The 20,554-nt window shown below is 45.5% G+C and overlaps 1 long non-coding RNA gene across 3 annotated transcripts; it reads right to left on the reverse strand.

Moving 5' to 3' along the window:
- Positions 1 to 3,196: 3,196 nt before the first annotated feature.
- LOC123857675 (uncharacterized) lies at positions 3,197 to 19,260 on the reverse strand. 3 transcript variants are annotated; one of them, XR_008507548.2, is made up of 5 exons: positions 18,556 to 19,260; positions 17,985 to 18,190; positions 13,716 to 13,904; positions 12,430 to 12,562; positions 3,197 to 4,767 (listed from the first exon to the last, which is right to left on the reverse strand). It is a non-coding gene; the product is annotated as an uncharacterized LOC123857675 (long non-coding RNA). The 3 variants fall into 3 exon arrangements; XR_008507547.2 differs by lacking the exon at positions 3,197 to 4,767 and adding an exon at positions 5,427 to 6,268; XR_006793939.3 differs by lacking the exon at positions 3,197 to 4,767 and having other exon boundaries at positions 9,843 to 12,562; positions 18,556 to 19,253.
- Positions 19,261 to 20,554: the final 1,294 nt, after the last annotated feature.

Here is a 20,554-nt window from a genome sequence, read left to right on the forward strand (position 1 = left end):
CCTGATTTGGGAAGAACAAAGGGGCCAGGCCCCTCTGCCTCCTCCAGCCCAGGAATGCAGCTGGGGCCAGGCCGTGACCAATCGGGAATGCAGGTTGGGAGCGCAGCGAATGCAGTTTGTACAGCGAGGCTTTCATGCATTGATGGGAGTCGGGCCCACAAAGCCAGGCTGACATGCCCCTGCGCTTCCAGCTTTGATATCCCAGCGCTGCCTTAGGGGAGCCGCGCGTCCCCAAGCTGTCTGGCCTGCTGTGGCCCTCGAGGTGGTGGGGGGGTGGGGAGTGGAGGGTTCAAGTCCACACAGCCGCACTCCACCCCAGCCCTAGCAGTATTCCCAGGTGCCAGCATCTCTTTGTCCATCTCTCTCCATCTCGGAAGTCTGAGAGATTGGCAGGGGAGAGAAGGGAGCTCCCATTGAGCCTTCTGTCTGCTCCTTAGGGCTGGGGCGACATGAATGCCTAGACAGACAGATGTCCCATGGGAGAGGCTGGCAGCCTCAGGCAGACACTGCTCAGAACAGGGCATGGAAACCTCTAGAGCCCCCCCTCTCCAGGGAGATGAATAACATTGGTGTTGGGGGGTGTCTGACTCCTGGGTTGGAGGCTGAATGCCTTCTGCATTCCAAAGTTCTTCACCTCCCCTCCTGGGCCCTTCATCTATTCCCACTGGCTGGTTCTATCAGTGTGGGGTCCTCTGGGCCAGTGCTTCTCTGCATCCCAATTATCCCCAGTCCCCTCCCCTCCGGCCTCCTCCGAGCTCCCTGCACTTGCTCCCGTTCTGAGTGTTAAGAGCAGTGGTGCTTTACTGTTTACCGAGCACAGTTATTCACACTAAATGGTTTGAGCCTTAGAAGAACCCTGTGAAGGAGGTAGTCTCGTCCTCATTTTACGCAGGAAGGGAGGAGGTGGAGGCTTTTGGAGGGAAGAAGCTTAAGGCTATTAGATGGCATGCTCACATGGATATTACAGTCGCCATGGATGGTGGCAGGAGGAGAGAATGTCAGGGAGCCGGGTCCCCATGACACGGGGGCCAGGAACGTGGGAAACTTTCTATCCCCTGCCTGGAGCACGGCAGGTATTCAACAAATATTTGTTAACTAATCGACTAGGTCCAGGATTCTCCTGCTTTTATCTCCCCTGCCTTATGTTTGCTTCCATGGAAAACCCTGGAAAGCCACACGGAGATATAAATCACTGATGATAGCTTTCGAATGGCGCTTCTCAGAGAAGGTAGTGCTTATGTTCTAGACGTAGTCTCAGTGAGGAGATACTGGAGGATCTCTACAGTGAGAAGAGCCAGTAGGACGACAGAGGAGAAGACTTTTCCAGAGAGATCCCTCATCTTCCAAGGATTCAGAAGCCCCCAGCTCACAGGAGGGAGATTTGGATGAAACAGAAATCAGGCTTGAGGAGCCCTGGCGTCCCCTCCATAATCATTCTCCCAGAGTCGTAGAATATAGAACAGAGGGACCTTAGAAATGATGTAGACATTTGGTTAGGAAAAAACAAAGTCTCCCTTATCACTGCTGTTTTGTGGGTTGACTCAGGCTCTCTGGCAGCTCCTGGGTTTTTTGCCATCCCAGTTCCCCAAGCAGAAAGAAAATAGGGCTCCCCTGTCCTGCATCCCGTATGAGAGAGTCTGGGCAGAGATTCTGCATGGCTCAGCTTGAGGGGTGCTCACCACCCTAGGACCGATCACGGTGGCTCTGGAAACAGGATGATGCTGTGCATATTCAGTCTATAGGTTCAAGGGTGCAGAAGGAGGGAATGGTTCCCCAAGACCGAGGAACATCACAGACATTGCCACTGTGTGAATCATGAGCTGGGCAATCACCCCAGCTGAGTCTAACGCAAAGCAATTCATTATAGCATTGTTTGTAATAATGAAATTTTAGAAACAACCTATGTGTTTATTAATAGGGAAACAGGTGAATGAATTCTAATACCACTTATGATATCCTATGCAGCTGTTAAAAGATTGAAGTAGAACTATACATCTCTAGATAGAAAATATTTATAATATATTAAGTTAAAAAAATGCATGTTCCAGAAAGTCTGTATAGTATTATCTCATTTATGTAAGACAAAGCAAAACAAAGCTGTATGTATTTATATATTTAAAATTCACTTTTAAAAAGTTTCAAAGACTATACGCCAAACTGTTAATCGGTTGACCTCTACATACTGACGTATCAGGGAAAAAAATTTACCAAAGGCATATATTGCTTTCGTGATAAAAAATGAACATAAATGGGGTGCCTGGGTGGCTAAGTCGGTTAAGCATCTGCCTTTGGCTCAGGTCATGATCTCGGGGTCCTGGGATGGAGCCCTGCGTTGGGCTCCCTGCTTAGCCGGGAGTCTGTTTCTCTTTCTCCCTCTGCCCTTCCCCCCCGCCTGTGTGCGTTCTCTCTCTCTCTGTCTCAAATAAATAAATAAAATCTTTAAAAAATAAAAATAAACGAATAGAAATGGAAAAGTAAAGGTCCAGGAATACACAGTACAAAGAAACTCAATGACCGGTACAAGATCACACACAAGAAAATAAGTGGTATTTAGAATCCTGATCTTTAAATCCCCCAGGAGATGGACTTTCTTTAAGAATCTGTCAGCCTGGGGCACCTGGGTGGCTCAGTCGTTAAGCGTCTGCCTTCGGCTCAGGTCATGATCTCGGGGTCCTGGGATCGAGCCCCGCATCGGGCTCCCTGCTCGGCGATATATATTACAAATTATTATTTGTATATTATATTAATTTGTAATTCCTATTCCCCATCATTTCTAAGGTCCCTCTGTTCTATATTCTACGACTCTGGGAGAATGATTATGGAGGGGACGCCAGGGCTTCTCTCTCTCCCACTCCCCCTACTTGTGTTCCCTCTCTCGCTGTGTCTCTCTCTGTCAAATAAATAAAATCTTTAAAAAAAAAAAAAAAAGAATCTGTCAGCCTAGGTGTAGGGACAGGAGAGTTGCGGGGATACAAGGGGACTCCAGGCCAGATGGCGTCCACGAGGAAGCAGTAAAAGCGTGAAGCAGAGGAACGGAGTGGTGTTCATTCTTTCTGCATCTCGCTGATGCTGCGAGTCCCCCCCGCCGCCAGCGCCCCACTTAACAAACATGTGCTGGCGAATGACACATGCATTGGAGGGCCAGGGATGGGTTAAGCCTGAGCCTTGCTGGAGAGAAAGAACTGACTTTCCTGGGACATGAAAGGAGCTCCGTGACTCCTGGTGGTGATGAGAAATGAAGAGGCCCAGGTCTGACTCAATTAGAGTCTCCATCTGAAATGTAAACCAGGTTCCCCACCGAATGCTCCCTTTCCCTCATCCTGGTCCTGGAGTCCCCGAGGGCGTCAGAGAGAACAGTTCAGCCTCTGGAGCAGCTGCCTTGTGGAGGCCACAGCTGTTTGCTCCGGGAGGGTCCTGCCCCATATGGGGAGCACTGGCAGTTTAACCCCTGCTCCTCCTTGCTCCCGGGTTCTGCTGACACTCCTCAGTAGCCAGATTGTGCCGGGCTAACTCCCACCAGCTCCAGAGCCTCTGCCCAGCATCTTAGGGTCGGGCAGAGATTTGGGGACTCTGATAGGCATCAGATGCTTGGGTAATTGTGAGAGTAGAAGCCCCTAGCACTGATCCCAAATGCCTGAGATTCCTATTCCCCAACCCACTGCCATGTTTTTACAATTCAGGGTGCTCAGGTTACAAATCCATCCAGCCTAATGTTTTGTTTCCACTACCTCTGCGCTATTCCATGTTTTCTGAGTACTTCTGAGTCTCCTCATCATAAGCTTCCCTCCTAATCACCCCCAGGATCCTATCTCTTTATCCAGTCTCACTTGCTCTGAAATCAGATGTGAGGGTAATTCCAGTTCCAGCATTTTCCTGCTGGATGACCTTACAGCATTATGACAAGTTTCTTCTTCTTTTTTTTAATATATTAATTTGTATATTTGACCTGAATTCCCTCAGACAAAACAAACAAAAAAACCCCCAAACCACACAAACCGCCCCCCAAAACAATGAAAAAACCCACAAACAAAAACATGATAACTTGCAATGTTCTTTTCCTCAGGCCTTTCTCACAGATTCAGAAAAGTAGTCCTTAATAAATTTGAAATTTACCATAAACTCATTGACTAAAATAAAAACTTTTTGAAATGTGTATTATTCAGCTCAGGCCACCATGACAAAATACCACAGACTGGGTGGCTTAAACAACAGAAGAACATATTTCCTCACAGTTCTATAGGTTGGAAGTCTAAGATCAGGGTGTTAGCATGGTCACGTTGTGATATGAGCTCTTTCTGGCTTGGAGAGGGCCAACTTCTTGTTGTGCTATGACAAGTTTCTTAAACCTTTCTGGGCTTTGGTTTCTCACAATATAAAGTAGAGATTAGAGCAAGGAGGAAATGAAGTAATGTTTGTAAAGCTCAGTCCATGGTCGAGATGAGCATCACACCCCATTGTCCCCTGCTCCTCTGTACCTCATTCCTACAGTCAGCAAAGGGAAATCATGGGACCTGCTAAAGGACAGGGAAGTAGCTGGGGAGAGAGACCACGAGGGAGCTTAAATCAGGGGAAAATATTTACTGAGAGAAAAGGCAGGAGTTCTGGTTTATGATGATCCTGTAGACCAGTTGTCCCAAAAGAGGAGGCATGTGACTGGTCTGCACAAGAGCTCTCCCCACAGATGTGGCCAATTTTCTCACTTGTCAGGCGGTGGGATACAAGATCACACGGAGAACACGTGTTGGTCTTAAAACCTGTGCACATTACCTGAGATAAGAGGAAGACAAGCATACATTGAACCTGATTCTAGCTGACATGGCAAAGTCATGAGCTCTGCAGTTAGTTCACCTTAGGACAAATGGGAGGATTCTGAGATCCTGGCTTATGGTGGAAACAGGATGGGGGGAAGAGTAGGAGAGCAGAGCTCCTCCCAGCACCCACTGTGTGACCTGGGCCAAGTAACTTCTTGATTTTCTCCTCTGTGAGGCTGAGTGAGGCAGGTGCTCCACAACGGCAGCTTTCAAACCCTACCTGGGAAGGAATTCCTACAGCCCTGTCAGGCTCCACTTCCACACATCAGGCTTCTCTCAGCCCAACTTATTTGAAAACCCCATCGGGAGCAAGAAAAAAGACAAAGTGATGAGGCAGGAGGTTCGTGCATAAGAAGGGCTCATGGAGGAGAAAAAAATCGAATGAGAATGAAAACAAAATAGTAGGTTTGGTGGTGAAGAGAGAACGATCCAAAAAAACCAGACAGGGGTGCTTGGGTGGCTCAGCTGGTTGAGTGTCTAACTCTTGGTTTCAGCTCGGGTGGTGATCCCAGGGTCGTGGGATCGAGCCCCACGTCAGGCTCCACGATCTGCAGGGAGTCTGCTTGGAGATCCCTCTCTCCCTCTCCCTCCACTCATGTATTCTCTCTCTCTCTCTCAAATAAATAAATAAATCTTAAAAACAAAAACAAAAACAAAGACTGACAAGTGAGACACTTGAAGACGAGGCCAGGGTGGGTGAAGAGCATGGACCCTGGGTCAGATCTACTGCTCTGAGTCCTGGTAGCAACCCCATGATTTGGGGCATGGCTCCTCTTTGTGTCTCAGTTTCTTGTCTCCCTTTGCAAAGGGAGATAAAAATGCTTTCTTTAGGGGCACCTGGGTGGTTCAGTCAGTTAAGCATCTGCCTTCGGCTCAGGTCATGATCCCTGTGTCCTGGGGTCGCTTCCCACATCGGGCCCCTTGCTCAGCCGGGAGCCTGTTTCTCCCTCTGCCTGCCGCTCCCCCAGCTTGTGCTCTTTCTCTGTCTCTCTGACAAATAAATAAATAAAAACCTTTAAAAAATGCTTTCTTTATAGGGCATCCCTGCTAGTCATGTTAGCAAATATATCTAGAGACAAAAAGATATTAACACAGGAATTGGGACACAGAGGGAAGTATAGTTAAGAGGAGAGGAGGGACAGAGAGACAGACACACAGAGGAATGTCAGGTCACAAGGGCAGGGGGACACATGCTCAGATTTGGGCATCTCAGGGTAGTCCCTAGGGTCTCAGGACATTGCCTTCCTCCCCCACCCCAGGTCTGTCTCCAGGACAGTGTTGCCAAAGTCACACTCACCCCTGATGCTCTCTCTCACACATGTACATATACATGTGATTTCTTGGGAGGGAGGGTCCTTCTGTTCTCTCCATTCTAGTGCACTTTTTTCTGAATGTTTGCTATTTGTTGGACATTGTGCCAAGAGCTTTATATGTGTTGTACAATCTGCACAATAACCCTGCAAGGCAGATAAGTACTATTTAGTAGCTACATTTTACAGATGTGAACACTGAGGCAGAAAGAAGTTAGTTAAATAGCTACTAAAAGTGAAGCCAAAATTAGGGGGTCACCAAGCTTTCACAGTGACCCCAGCTAGCATATGGTTAATGTCCACATGCTTAAAATAGTATCTGACAGATCATAAAAGCTTAATTATTATTGATTGTGTAGTGGGAGGGCTGTTTTTTGGCAGGTGAACAGTGGAGTTCACATTCAAGCATTGGCTTGAACTTCCAGTTACAAATAACAATTTAAACATACTCTTTAGGGGACCCTGGATGTCTCGGTTAGGTGTCTGCCTTCGGCTCAGGTCATGGTCCCGGGGTCCTGGGATCGAGCGCCACGTCAAGCTCCCTGCTCTTCGAGGACTCTGCTTCTCCCTTTCCCTGGCCCCTGCTTGTGCTCTCTCTTGCTATCTCTCTCTCTCTGTCAAATAAATAAATCTTTAAAAAATAAGTAAACTTATTCTTTAACTTCAGTCCTCCTGAAACACCATTAAAATGAAACTAGGGGCACCTGGTTGGCTCAGTCAGTTAAGCATCTGCCTTTGGCTCAGGTCATGATACCGGGTTCCTGGGATTGAGGCCCGCGTTGGTCTCCCTGCTCAGCGGGGAATCTGCTTCTCCCCCTGCCCCCCCACTTGTGCATGCACTCTCTCTCTCTCTCAAATAAAATCTTTAAAAAAAATGAAAACTAAAAGAAACTAAAAAAAGAAAAATGCATACACTCAAAAAATCATGGCAAACGAGACAACAGCAACAAAGTTCTGAAGGCTAGAAAGCATATTTAGTACATATAATACTAGTAAATATATGATACTAGTAAGTAGAAACAATCTAAGCAGGCCTGGGAAAGGTAAGTCCCCACTCAGACACAAACACCCCACAACATATCTCTGAACCCCCAGAGACTCAAGAATTAGTGACATAAAATGCTTCTAGAAGGGGAAGGACAAAATAAAGCAGTGACAAGAAGACTGGTTGAGGGGCGCCTGGCTGGCTCAGTTGGTAGGGCAGGCGACTCTTGATTTCAGAGTTGTAAGTTCAAGACCTACACTGGGGGAAGAGATTACTCGGAAATAAGAATAAAAAAAAAATCTTAAAGATTGGTTGAAAGTTTGCTTGAAAGCAGGTAAGCCCCAGATCCTTCCCCCTACTCCTTGCTCCCATCCTTAGCAAAGTAACTAGACCTCACTGGAGGAAAGGTCTCCCTCTCTAGAGGAGATAAAACAGATAAGCTGAAGGATATCAAGCACAGAGGTACATGAAAACAGGGGAATTAAGTGCAAGTTTACACACTGAATGTTGAGACCACCACTTTCTTCCCCCGAATGGTGAAAGCCAGGTTTATACTCTCCAGGCAGGAGACCAGATAAAGTTTCTCAAATGACATCAAGAGTTTCCCAAGGGGGCACCCGGCTGGTTCAATCAGGTAAGCATCTGTCTTTGGCTCAGGTCATGATCCCAGGGTCCTGGGATCGAGCCCCACTTTGGGCTCCCTGCTCAGCAAGGAGCCTGCTTCTCCCTCTCTGTTCCCCCTGCTTGTGCTCTCTCTCTCTCTCTCTCTCTCTCTCTCTCTCAATCTGTGTCAAATGAATGAAATTTAAAAAAAAAAAAAAGAGTTTCCCAAGAGAGTGGCCCAGGCTGCCATGACAAGCCTCCCCATGTACTGCTAAGCACCATTATACAGCTTTTTGGTTCTCTGTCCTAAGCAGCCAGCGAAGAAGCACTAGACATTTGAGGAGAGCTTCTAACATGAAAAGCAAAGACTCAAACAAACCAATAAAAGACAAAAAAGTCTTAGAGAAAACAGGAAATAGGCAGGGAAAAGGAGAACCTTATATACTTAGAAAGAGGTGATATTGCATCTAAAAGACAAGAATAGATACTATTTTTTTAAAAAATAGAATTCTCAGGGAACAAAAAAGCACTCTTGGAGATTCAAGATGAAAGGAGAAAATTTTTTAAATCAATAGATGATTGAAAAATTAGTTGAGGAAATTACTCAGACAGTAAAGGGAAAAGTGAGGAGAGAAGAAAGGAAGAAAATTGGAAGACACATTCAAGATGACAAATATCCGAATCATAGGAATCCCAAAAACAGAGAATACAGAAGATGGAGGTTAAAAATAATCAAAAGTAGAATTCACGAAAATGTCCGCAGTCTTAATGATCTGTTTCCAGACTGAAAGAGCACGCTGAATATCTGGAACAACCAAGGAAGAAAACATAGCAAGTTATGTCAGCATGAGATTTCTGCAGAGGAGGGACCAAGAGATCATCTTCCAGGTTCCAGAGAGATTAAAGAGGTTTCGCCCGAAGGAATCAGGATAGCAGTAGGCTTCCTGACTGCAATAACACTGGAAGCTAGAAGGCAGTGGAGAAGACAACTACTCCCAACCAGAATGTTCTGCTCCTCTAAACTCTCAAGAGTGTGAACGTAGAATGAAGACATTTTCAGATACGTCTCCAAACTTTGCCTGCCATGCCCTGTGTCTCGGGACACTGCTGAGAAATTTATGCTCCACCAGAAACTGAGGAGTGAACCAAGAAAGAAGACACGGCACCCAGGATAAAGGGATCCTGTACAAGAGGGAAGGCCAGGCCCACTTAGCTCGTGAAGGGGGAGCCTCAAGGCAACAGCTTTGCAAGCAAGCCTGCGGAGCACCCCGTCCAGCCTGGCCTATCCAGCAGCTCCAGGAGCAGTCTCTCCAAGAAAATGAGGTGGATAAAGCACCTGAAGAATTTCAGCATTTGAGATGATTGAGAGGTGATCACTTAATCTGGGGAGAGTTCGGGACTAAATTAGTGACAAATACGTAGAAAACCGAACCAATAAAAAAACAAAATCAAAATGATTTTTAACTCCAGGAGGAAAATTTCACAGAAAGAGGAAAATAATCATCATGTACTTAAGACTTGGCTGTGATGAGCACTGGGTGTTATACGCAACTCAGAAATCATTGAACACTACATCAAAAACTAATGATGAACTATACGCTGGGTAACTGAACATAAAAAAAAAAAACTTGGCTGTGAATAGTACTTCTATATTCATAATAAGATAAATATTGAATGTCGATCCAACCAAAATCATGATCTAATTTAATTAGACTGGGGAAATGGCAGGCTAAGTGGGGCAGGAACCATGTGTGGGGTGGGTATGTATCGGGGGCTGAGAGACTTGGGTGAAAGAGAGAGAAATCCTCTTCTTCCATAATAAGGAATCAAACAATGTCTAAATTAAGGAAATTTAAGAAACACCTAATGTTGAAAAATGTAGAAGTAGTACTATATGCTTGCTATTTAGCATTCTGAAGGTAAAGAATCAGTTTTAAAAAGTTGAAGAGGTTAGTTCTGAAAAGCAGGAATTGGCAAGTGTAGGGGCCCTATTGTATTTCTTACCAAGGCTTGCAGAACTCTCAGTATCTTTTTTTTAAGATTTATTTATTTATTTGAGAGAGAGATTGAGCACAAGCAGGGGAGGGGCAAAGGGAGAGAGAGAGAGAATCCTCAAGTAGACTCCCCATTGGGCATAGAATCTAATATGGTGCTCTGTCTCACGACCCTGGATCATGACCTGAGCAGAAATCAAGAGTCAGACTCTTAACCAACTGAGCCACCCAGGTGCCCTGAGAGAGAGACTCTCAAGCAGACTCCCCACTGAGCATGGAGCCTGACACAGGCCTGATCCCATGACGCCAAGATCACAACCTGAGCTGAAATCAAGAGTTGGACGTTCAATCGACTGAGCCACCTGGGCTCCCCAAACTCTCAGTATCTTTAAACTATGTGCAAGGAAAATTTTGATTAGACAAAAACATGATAAAAGACAGAAGGAGAAGCAGGAGGTGGAGGAAAAGAAGAGAGAGCTCAGAAGAGTTTGGCAAAGACTGGGCTCTGCTGTATTTTGGGCAAATTATTTCCATTATTTAATTTCTCTCATTTCCTCCTCAAAAAAGGAGGATAATAGTATGTAACACACAGTGTTCTTTCTTGTCTCTGATAGATAGTAACTATCATCATTGGAACCACCAAAGAATTAACCCTAGTTTTCCCATCTGGATCATGGAGGTAATCACCTGCCTCATTAAGTGGTTGAGAGATTAAGTGAAGTAACAAAGTTAAACCTCAAATTCATCTGGAACTAGGCAAAATATGACTTCAGTAACACATCCAACATAGTGCCCAGGGATGTGTAGAGAGAGTTTCCTCCATGCAGTTCTCCATGTGAAATGTTTTGCATGGGAATACCTCCCACCTTAACTGGCAGAATGTTCTTAATTACCAGAATGTTCTTAATTACTATGTTCCTGGGGGAAACAAGCAAACAACAGTCATCATAATGCGTGAGAGCAATCACATCTGGGCAACGTGAAAGACCAGAAAGACCAGAGGAAACATTCTCCCTGATTCTGTCCTCAGCATTTATTCATACCTTGTCCATTTCCCAAAAGATCAGTGATGATGCTGTAGCAAGAGTAAGTCAGGAGTTAAGGACAGGAAGTCTGGCTTCAGATCTCTACCTCACTTACTGGCAAGGCATTTCTTGAGATTCTGTTTCCTCACTAGTAAATTGAAACTGATAATAAGAGTATTGACCTTCTTATGGTCATCATGAAACTTAAATGAGATTATATAGGTGTATATATATGTATAATGTATACACTCATGTATTACAATGTGTGTGTACCCTTTACATGGCAAATTACTGTCTTCAAATAAAAAACAAATCCAGACTAGTAAGGAGAGACTGTTACTCCGAAAAGACTATTGCAAGTTTGGGGGAGGGGACAGAATTTTGCAATAGGGAGAATACTATTGACTGTAAGATCAGCAAGTATCTCAAGAGTTCAGCAAAAAGGGATTTTCTTTTATAGAGAGGAGTAAACAAGGCAAGAAAGAAGGAGGTGTAAGAAAGTGGGCATAAGGGATAGTAGATCAGAGAATATCTCCCCCTCCCATGCCAGGCCAGCCTATTCTTGGGACAGGACATTTGCAGGCTAGTGGGAGTTGGGCCAAAAAGTTCAGGGGCCTGGAGGGAGGGCAGAAGTGTAACCAAAGTTTGATTAACAAGCATTTTGTTCTGAATAATCAGTGGGGACATGAAGTTCAGATCATTATTTATAAGGCAAAGAAAGAAAATTTTGAGGGTCTATGGCTGGCCTTGTAGGTAAATGGGGGGGCATCATTGAGTATATGGGGAAGGGTGGTCCTTTGCACTCAGTCATTTTCTGGAACATGAAAATTGGGGGGATTTCTCAACTTTCACTGTTTTCCAGGATTACAGGGCTCAGGCAGACTCTGACATTGTCACTCTCCAAATGCTATGTACTATTACCAATACCAGTAGTAGTAATAAAAGTATTAGTAGTATAAAATAAGGCTTAAAATCAATGTAAAAAGAACAAAAACCATACAGGGAGGAAGAAGAAAAGGAAAGGCTTCTGTTAAGTTTAGTTCTAGGCTTCCCAGCAACTAAACAAAAATAAAAACACTGATTCTTATTGATAAAAAGCAAAGAAAAATAGAAAAACTCTTTTCTGTTGCTAAATTCAAAGAAATTTATCCTATCCAAAGTGTTACAAGGATTCTGAATGGACAACATACTGAACAGTGTCTTCAACCAGAGTTTTGCAAAAGAGGCAGAATTCTTACGATGACGTCTTAGGATAATCCTCTACAAAAATTGATATCAAGACATTAAAACACTATTTAATGAAGGCATTTCTCTGGGAACTAGAGAGTCTCGAAATGAAGTCTAGAAATATCATCGGCTGATGAGGAAGACCAGGGTTTCTTGCAGCATACTTTTATCCGAAACAGGACCAGGGTTTTCATGCATTATCTCTAGTCCTCCTGACGGCCTGCAAGATAGGTGTTACTATTCTCCTTTTACAAGTGAGAAAACAGAAAGGGTAAACGATTTTGCCACGGTCACACAGTCAGAAGGTTGTGGAGTCCACATAAGGCTCATTCCCTTTCCAGGAAACCAGACCACATTAAAGGATACCTGGATTAGGTTTAGAGTATGAGTGACAAGCCCATCTTCTTCAAATGTCAATGGTCTCAGGCAGGCTGCGGAAAGGAAGTGGATGGCAGTTCAAGGCTCAACTCCTACCTGAGTGTCCAGGGCTCAGGTTCTCTCTTCTGATTGGAGGGAGACCCTAGGTTCTTCTTTGCTTTCGTCTTACTCAACTTTTCGGGGCGGGGGGAAGGGGGTGAGCAGCATTTGATGAATTGGGATATCCTTTCTGTTATGGACATACAATAAAATAAATTGTATTTACTAAGATTGTGCACATTGTCTTCTTAGCAAATGGTAGTTTTGTGTTTCCCAGGCCAATATTTTATGTGGGGGAGCAATGGGGTTCTCAAGCACAGCCACTCCCTGTTGATCACTGATTTTCTCTCTATGGTGGTGAAGGAATCTGGCAAAGCCTTTAACAGATTGTTTGAGGTTTTTACTAGTCGTTCATTGCCTAGACTCAGTGGATGGGAAACGGACCACATAAGAACAATATAGATCCCTAGTTGTCAGTGTTCATATGAAACTGCATTTTGATACCACCATGAGAATCTGAGTCCTCAGGAATCATTTCCTGACAGAGCAAATAACAATCTAGAACATTCTAAACTGGAATATCATTCTGATGCCTTTTCTTTTTCTTGTATTCTCCTTTGTCCTGCTCCACGTTTTAAATTTAAAAAATGGATACCCTAATGCATTTGAACTAGGATTATCTATAGATGGATATTCCTGCTTCAGAAAGAGGAGGATAAAGACAGCTCTACATGGAGATCTGATACGCCTTCTGTTGGACGTGATCTGGGAGTATGCTCAGGGGGTCATCCTGGCATCTCACCATGCTCAGAAAGAGTGACTTAACGATGTTCTAAAACACGATTATTATTTTTGGCAGATAACATCCTCCAAAATTGAGTTGGCTCACATAGCATCATCCCATAGATCAGGTTAATCAATCCAGCAGCTTAAGAGTACATTTATGATTAATTTTCCTCACAGAGCGATCAAACCACTGCTGTAAGCTAGATACTCTAAGGGGGCATTTTTGGGATTTTTGTGTGGCTGGGTAGAGTGGTTGACTGGCAACATTCCCTCTGGACAAAGCTGGTTCTTTATGGCCAGGCTTTTCAAATGGAGTTCATTTATCCTGAAGGAAATACGCAACAGGCCACAGGGGTCGATAAAGCCGCAGGATAAATATGGTTCATTTTTCCAAGAATATCCTTTTTATTGAAGACTTTTAGTGAAAAGTGTAATTTAACAGCTAAGTAATTTATCAGAAGTGTATTATAGAGTATAAACATATTTGCATGAAATTTTAAGAGAAAATGTGAAACTTTAAAGGAGTTTCAATGCTAATGACAAGCTGCTTTAGCTACCTGTCTCAGACTCCTCAGGCTGCCCAGAAGGTTCTCAATTTTGGAGGGCAGAGGATCCTGGAAAACAGTCATTTAAAGTGACTCCACTTAGGGGCTCCTGGGTGGCTCAGCCGGTGAAGCGTCTGACTCTTGATTTCAGCTCAGGTCTTGATCTCAGGGTCATGAGTTCAAGACCCGCGTTGGGCTCCGCTTAAAAATAAATAAATAAAGTGAATCCACTTAAAAGGGGGACCAAGCATTCCACAGTAAATAGTAGGGAGAAAAAGCATAGATTAGAATTTTATATTGAAATTAAACCAAAAATACAAAAAATAAGTTCATTTTACCCCATGCCTAACAGAATTGAAGTTATAATTGCAACCATGCAGTATTTCTTTAAAGAACAAAGGATGATTTACGTTTTGGGAAGGCTTTCGGCATGCCATGATATGCGAGCCTACAGCAGGATACATCGTCTTTCTTTCCCTTTTGACTTTCACAACATGACCATAAAGTAGGTTATGTTTACAAACATGTTCCAAAGGTCCATCTATGTCCTCAAGGGAGTTAAATCCTTGTTATTCAAAAATTCTCTTTCAGTGCACCTAGCCAGTCAAGAATTTTGCCGCTTTTCTCTGCAATCATTAGCCATCTGTCATTTTAAAGGGGCTTTGTGCATGTTTTAATAGTTACTCTGTTGACTTCATGAAATCCTGCACTGCGCGCACGTTTTGCCATTGTCTTTGCATTGTTTTGTAGGGTATTCGCCGCATCTAACACTCAGACCACCAGGCAGAGCCTGAGAGGGGAAGATGCTATGCAAGGTTGTTAGGGGGCAGGGTGAGGTATAGAGATGAATGCTGGGGTTAAGCAAGAGGCCAATTCTATAAGTGGTCCATTCACTAGTGAATATTTTCACACCTCGATGACATTTTTCTTCCCTACGTAGCCTTAGAAACTACTGGGACTCAGACACAAATAATGGAGACTCCAGTACACATGCTTTTGCAATGAAAGATGCTTTGGGAACGGTGGAAAAGCACGCTACAGTGTAGAACGTTGGGAAATTAACTGATCCCTTTTTTATGGACTATGACAAAATGAGATCGGGTTCTTAGAAAAACTCTGTCTTTACTTGCGGGTACCCCTCCACCCTTCCTCTGCATAGAGCTGGAATGACCCTCCATATAGGTAGAAGTCTTGATTAGACACCTTCAAAACAAGATCAAAATGATTCTCTGCTCTGCTGGTTTCCATGCATATGGGTCTATTCTCATTCATCAACAAAGACTGTCAGCATTCCAGGGTCTCTTTATGGAATATAATATTGAAAAATCTGCCATTTTGTTGTCACCCAAGGTGACGTTCATGACAGTTTCTCTGAAGAACATAGAATTTACCCATTTCTCTAAATTTCAAAATTTCCATCTTTTTGAAGCAAGGGTCCTAATTCTGGTCTCAGCTGTATCTACCATTGCAGTTTGAGACATGTCTAAGCAAATTTGGCAAACTGGTGGGCTAAGTCCTTGAGAAGTCTATTTGCATGAAGGACTAAGGAGCCTTCCAGGAAACAATCCCAAAGGAAAAGAGAGGGTGACAGGTTTGATCCAGTAACAAATCTTGGTGGCTCAGTTGGTTGGGCATCTGCCTTCAGCTCAGGTTGTGATCTTGGTGTCCTGGGATTGAGCTCCACATTGGGCTCTGCGTTCACTGGGGAGCCTGCTTCTCCCTCTGCCCCTCCCCTTGCTCCTGCTCTCTCTCTCTTAACTAAATAAATAAAATCTTTAAAAAAACAAAAACTAATCTTGGTGTTGAAGGGGAAGAGAGAATATTTCTGAATATAATTTGTTGGAAGGGAGGGATAATTTGTGTATAATATTTTTGGGGTTTGTTCCTTGCCTTTTCTGGGCCTAAAGAAGGAAAAGGGACAGCTTCATATGACAATCAAGAGTTGTTTTAATTGAAATCTTAGTTGATATCAGGACAGAAGACTGTATTGCTTTAATGGACCTCTGATAGAAGATAATGTTAAGGGGAGAGAAAGGCATTTTCTGTTTTCCAGTTGGGAACAGTGTGGTGTTCTGAGGGCTTCTGAGAGCTCCATCTCACTCGGAAGGGTATGGGTGTCAATGTACGCATTAGGTCGTGGTACTGACCAGGCCCAGTGCTACCCGTGATGCTGCCAGGGCCCCGCAGAAAAAGCAGCTGACCTGGGACTTACTACAAGCAGTTCCCAGCAAAGGGAGCCATGCCCAGGAGATGCCCAGCGAATGGGTCTGCTTTAGGAGCACCTGAGAGACACTCCCTGAACTCTCCTAGGAATAATTATGGGAAGACTTTGTAGAGAACAGGAAGTCCTGCCTCAGCAGATCTGAGCGAGAGCCAGGAAAACGTGGACTGGTGTTAGGGTGTCACCATGTGTCCCCCAGTCTGATGTGACCAAAGCAGGATTGTGTAGTAGATGCTGTCAGCACTCCACCTGTGGGCACACTGGCCTGTGGTCCCAGGCCAGCACCTGTGTCTCTTTCCTGAAGGCTTGCCTGCTGGGATCTGCTCTGCAGAGGAGCCTGGCCAGCTGATGGTGCCATGGAATTAAGGCTCCCTAGGAGCTGCCTTCAGCCAATGACTGATGGGAGTATCAATGCCCCAGCTCCCACCCCTCCAATAGGCTAACTCAGGTTTTTTAATACTCCTAGAACCCCCCAGTGGGGTAAGCTCTAATATCTCTTAGTAGAAACTAGCCTGATAACACACCTTTGGGGGGCTTCTTTTCCTTCTCTGTCTCACTCGCCCCCTCCCCTACCAGTGTTTCCTGGGATCATATCTCAAACAAATGACTTGCATTTGAATCCTTTTTTTTTTTAAGATTTTATTTATTTATTTGCGAGAGAGTGAGAGAGCATGAGCAGGGGGGTAGGGTAGAGGGAGAAGCAGGCCCTGCACCAAGCAGGGAGCCTGAGGTGGGGCTCAGGACCCTGGGATCATGACCTGAGCCAAAGGCAGAAGCTCAACTGCCTGAGCCACCCAGCAGCTCCTGAATCCTTTTCTTAAGGTCTGTTTCTGGGGGGACCCAAACTAAAAGGGATGGGCTATGCTAGCAGCAAACTAAAGCAGTACCAGAGCACTCTTTTGGGCTGTTTTATCTTGTATCTTCACCAACCTGTTTTTACATTTGTATTTTAATGTTAGTGCCTTTGGTTTTTATTGAGCATCCCCAGAATCAGCCACAGGAGTCTGTTTCCATAGGAAGCCAGCTAAAGACCCAATTCTATGACTTAGCCCTTCCTATATGAAGTTCATTGTGAGAAATTTCTCCTAAAAATTTTTCTAGGGGCGCTTGGGTGGCTCCATCAGTTAAATGTCTGCCTTTGGCTCAGGTCATGATCCCAGGGTCTTGGGATGGAGCCCTACATCAGGCTCCATGCTCAGCAGGGAAGTCTGCTTCTCCCTTTCACACTCCCTCTGTGCTCCCTCTCTCTCCCTCTCAAATAAGTAAATGCATTCTTTAAAAAAATAAAAATAAGAGGCACCTGGGTGGCTCAGTTGGTTAAGCATCTGCCTTCGGCTCAGGTCATGATTCCAGGGTCCTGAGATTGAGCCCCTGCGTCAGGATCCCTGCTCAGCGGGGAGTCTCCTTCTCCCTCTGTCCCTCCCTCTGCTCATTCTCTCTCTCTCAGATAAAGATATAAAATCTCTTTTTAAAAAAAGATGTCTGGAAGATATTTTAAAAAAATAAAAATAAAAAAATAAACATTTTTCTTTAAAAGAATTTTGCTTAGCCTGAGAAGCTGGTGTATTTCCTTCATTCTGGTAAAGAGAATTAGATACCAGATTCTCTCTCCTCTCTCTGTCTCTGTCTCTCACTCTCTCCCTCTCTCCCTTTCCCTGCCTTACAGGAAGCTCAGAAGCCAATTTGGAGTCCAATGACAGGAAATACATAGAACTTTATCACCTGCATATGTGTGCCTCTCTTCCCTAGTGTTGGTTTCACTTCATGTGTGTTTTCTGTAGTCCTGGTAATTTATTCCCATTTATATTTACCTCTATTTTATTATACACATCTCTCTCTTTTTTTAAAGATTTATTAATTTGAGAGAGAGCGTGTGCACGCAAGCAGGGGGAGGGGCAGAGGGAGAGGGAGAGGTTGAGAGAGAATCTCATGCCGACTCCCCATTGAGCATGGAGCCCGTCGTGGGGCTTGATCTCACGACCCTGAGATCATGACCAGAGCTGAAATCAAGAGTCAGACGCTTCACCAGCTAAGCCACCCCAAGGCGCCCCTATACTCACCTCTTTATAAGCAACCTCAAATCTTCTGTGGAGCTAATGGTCTTATAAATCAGGTGTCATGTGAGCATTCATTTAATGAATTACATTTGGATGCCAACTTCGCAGAAATGCTGTTACGAAAACAGGCATGCATGAATCTCCCGTCTCCGACGTCTTCTTAGGGCTTTTCAAATTCTAGGCTCTGCGATTGCTTCTTCAAATGAAATCTTATGTGAAAGATATATCAAGCAAATTAAAAAAAAAAGAAGAAGCTGCTCTGGTTAAGAGGTGTGGGTGAGAGGAGGAGGGACACCCCCTCACTTCGCTTGGGCCGTCCCCTGCCCCATCTCCCATTGGCCCTTGGGCACCACCTGCTGAGCCCGAGGTCTCTGCAGAGCACAGGTTGACAAATAGCTTCAGTGATCACGCAGTAGGGTGTAGGGCCCCAGAACCCAGGGCCAGGGCTGGGCCCCAGCAGCTGCACAAGGAAGATCCTGTCACCACCGGGGCGGTGGGGGGACCCCTCCCTCCCGTAGCTGCATCTGCCCACAGGCTGAGCTGAGGGGCTAAGGGCCACCCCCTCCCAGTTTACCTTAAACCAGGCGCTGACCCACAGGTCCAGAACTAGCCTCAGGGCGGCCCTCTGCCCCGGCCACCTGTTCGTCACTTGCGCTCTGTCAGGGCCCTCTTCTGGCCCACTTGACACCTCTTCGGGATCGCCTTCAAGGTGTGGGAAGCCGGCAGGAGTGGGGCTGGGCCATGATGAGGGGCCCAGGGGCTCGGGGGTAGGGGCTGGGTGTGGGAGGAGAGGCTCTCGTCTGGATGACAGTGGCTTCAGGCTGAGACCCAAATGCTCCCCCACCCCGCGTTTGCCTAGTAAGGAAATCTTTCTGACCGAGCCAGTTAAAAGTCCTGGCTCTTCATCTCATTACTGCCAAGGCTCGAACTAAAGAGGCAAAAGCTGGCAGCCTCGGGCTGCCTTCAACTTGGCAACTGCCCCTCGGGGTCTGTGTCTCAAAGTCCCCGCCTCTCAATAGGTCTGTGTTTTCAATCCTGGCGAAGCAAAGCGGCGGCGGTCTCCCCCCTGGGCCTGAGCTCTCCATTCCCATCTTTCTGTGGGGGATTAAGAGCTGCTCTCTTGTTTGGGTGTCACTCTCCCTTTGAACCGCTGTGGCTTCATCGAGTTTCAGGCTCAACTTCCTGCCAGGAAGTGGATTTACCTCTGATTTGTTGTTACTCTCTCCATGGGAGGATGCCGAGGGAGAGGGCAAGGGAGAGGACCAGCGAGTCCCCTTCTCCCCAGGCACCCCGCCCGTCCCCAATCTCTCTCCAGCCCCCGTCCCCAAAAGAGCTCCAAGCCACCTCTTCCCCCCTCACAGGGAAAATCGGGGACTCGCAGGGAGGGGAGCCCGGGGCTGCTCACTCTGGGTGTGACGGAGGGGCACAGCGGCTGGGTGTGGGCACTGATGACAGGCTGCCTTTGGCCTCCCTCTGGGGCTGTAGCTCTGGACCTGTTCTTACTCTGGTCTCGAGAGTCCCAGAAAATTGGGTGAAAGAGACGTTTCCACCATGGAGCTAAGCTTACACAAGAAGACAGATCTCTTGAGTGCAGATCTAGGACTATTTCTACCTCACCACTTTTGAAATGTGTCCTTTTACCTTTATTTGCAATCAACAGAATATTATAGATACAGGCCTTGGAGCATGGGAGGGGGAGGAGAATGTGTGTGGTGTAGGAAAGAGGATAAAGGTCATTTGATTTTTGGTACCCTGACATCCAGGCAAAAAAGAGATTTTTTTTTTTTTTTTTTTTTCCTGGAGGGTATTCTATTGTCCTTATCCTGGAAAAAGATTTCCCAGAAAAGATCAAGAGAAATATCAAAGTATAGTTCGGCTGACATTGCTTGTAGTATGTAGAAAGTGGTTGTCCCATGTCTTTTTTTTTTTTTTTTAAGATTTTATTTATTTATTTGAGACAGAGAGAATGAGAGACAGAGAGCATGAAAGGCAGGAGGGTCAGAGGGAGAAGCAGACTCCCTGCCGAGCAGGGAGCCCGATGCGGGACTCGATCCCGGGACTCCAGGATCATGACCTGAGCTGAAGGCAGTCGCTTAACCAACTGAGCCACCCAGGCGCCCGGTTGTCCCGTGTCTACAAAATAACTTCTGTTTGATTAATAATCAGGAAAGGGTGAGCTGTGGCAATAAGAACCCACATTGGTCCATATTTCTGGAAATCCTACTCAAGGGCACAGAATAGTCCCCTGCAGAGCTTTCTGGATCTCAGGGAAGAGAAGCTAAAGAAAGGTAGCGATCTTGCCCAGGGAAAGAGACCATCTCAGGATCAGGGCAGGTGTGTTTTGTTTTTTGTTTTTTTAAGATATTATTTATGTATTTGAGAGAGAGAGCGAGAGCTAGTGCACAAGCAGGGGGAGGGCTGAGGGAGAGGGAGAAGCAGATTCCCCGCTGAGCAGGGAGCCTGACTCAGGGCTCCATCCCAGGACCCCGAGATCACGACCTGAGCTGAAGGCAGAAGCTTAATGGACTTGAGCCACCCAGGCACCCCCAGGGGAGGTGCCTTTTCTTGCTTGT

Source organism: Mirounga angustirostris, unplaced genomic scaffold (genome assembly GCF_029215605.1).
Source record: "Mirounga angustirostris isolate CCGP_5_RB_7025 unplaced genomic scaffold, mMirAng1.0.hap1 SCAF_13, whole genome shotgun sequence".
Lineage (NCBI taxonomy): Eukaryota > Metazoa > Chordata > Mammalia > Carnivora > Phocidae > Mirounga > Mirounga angustirostris.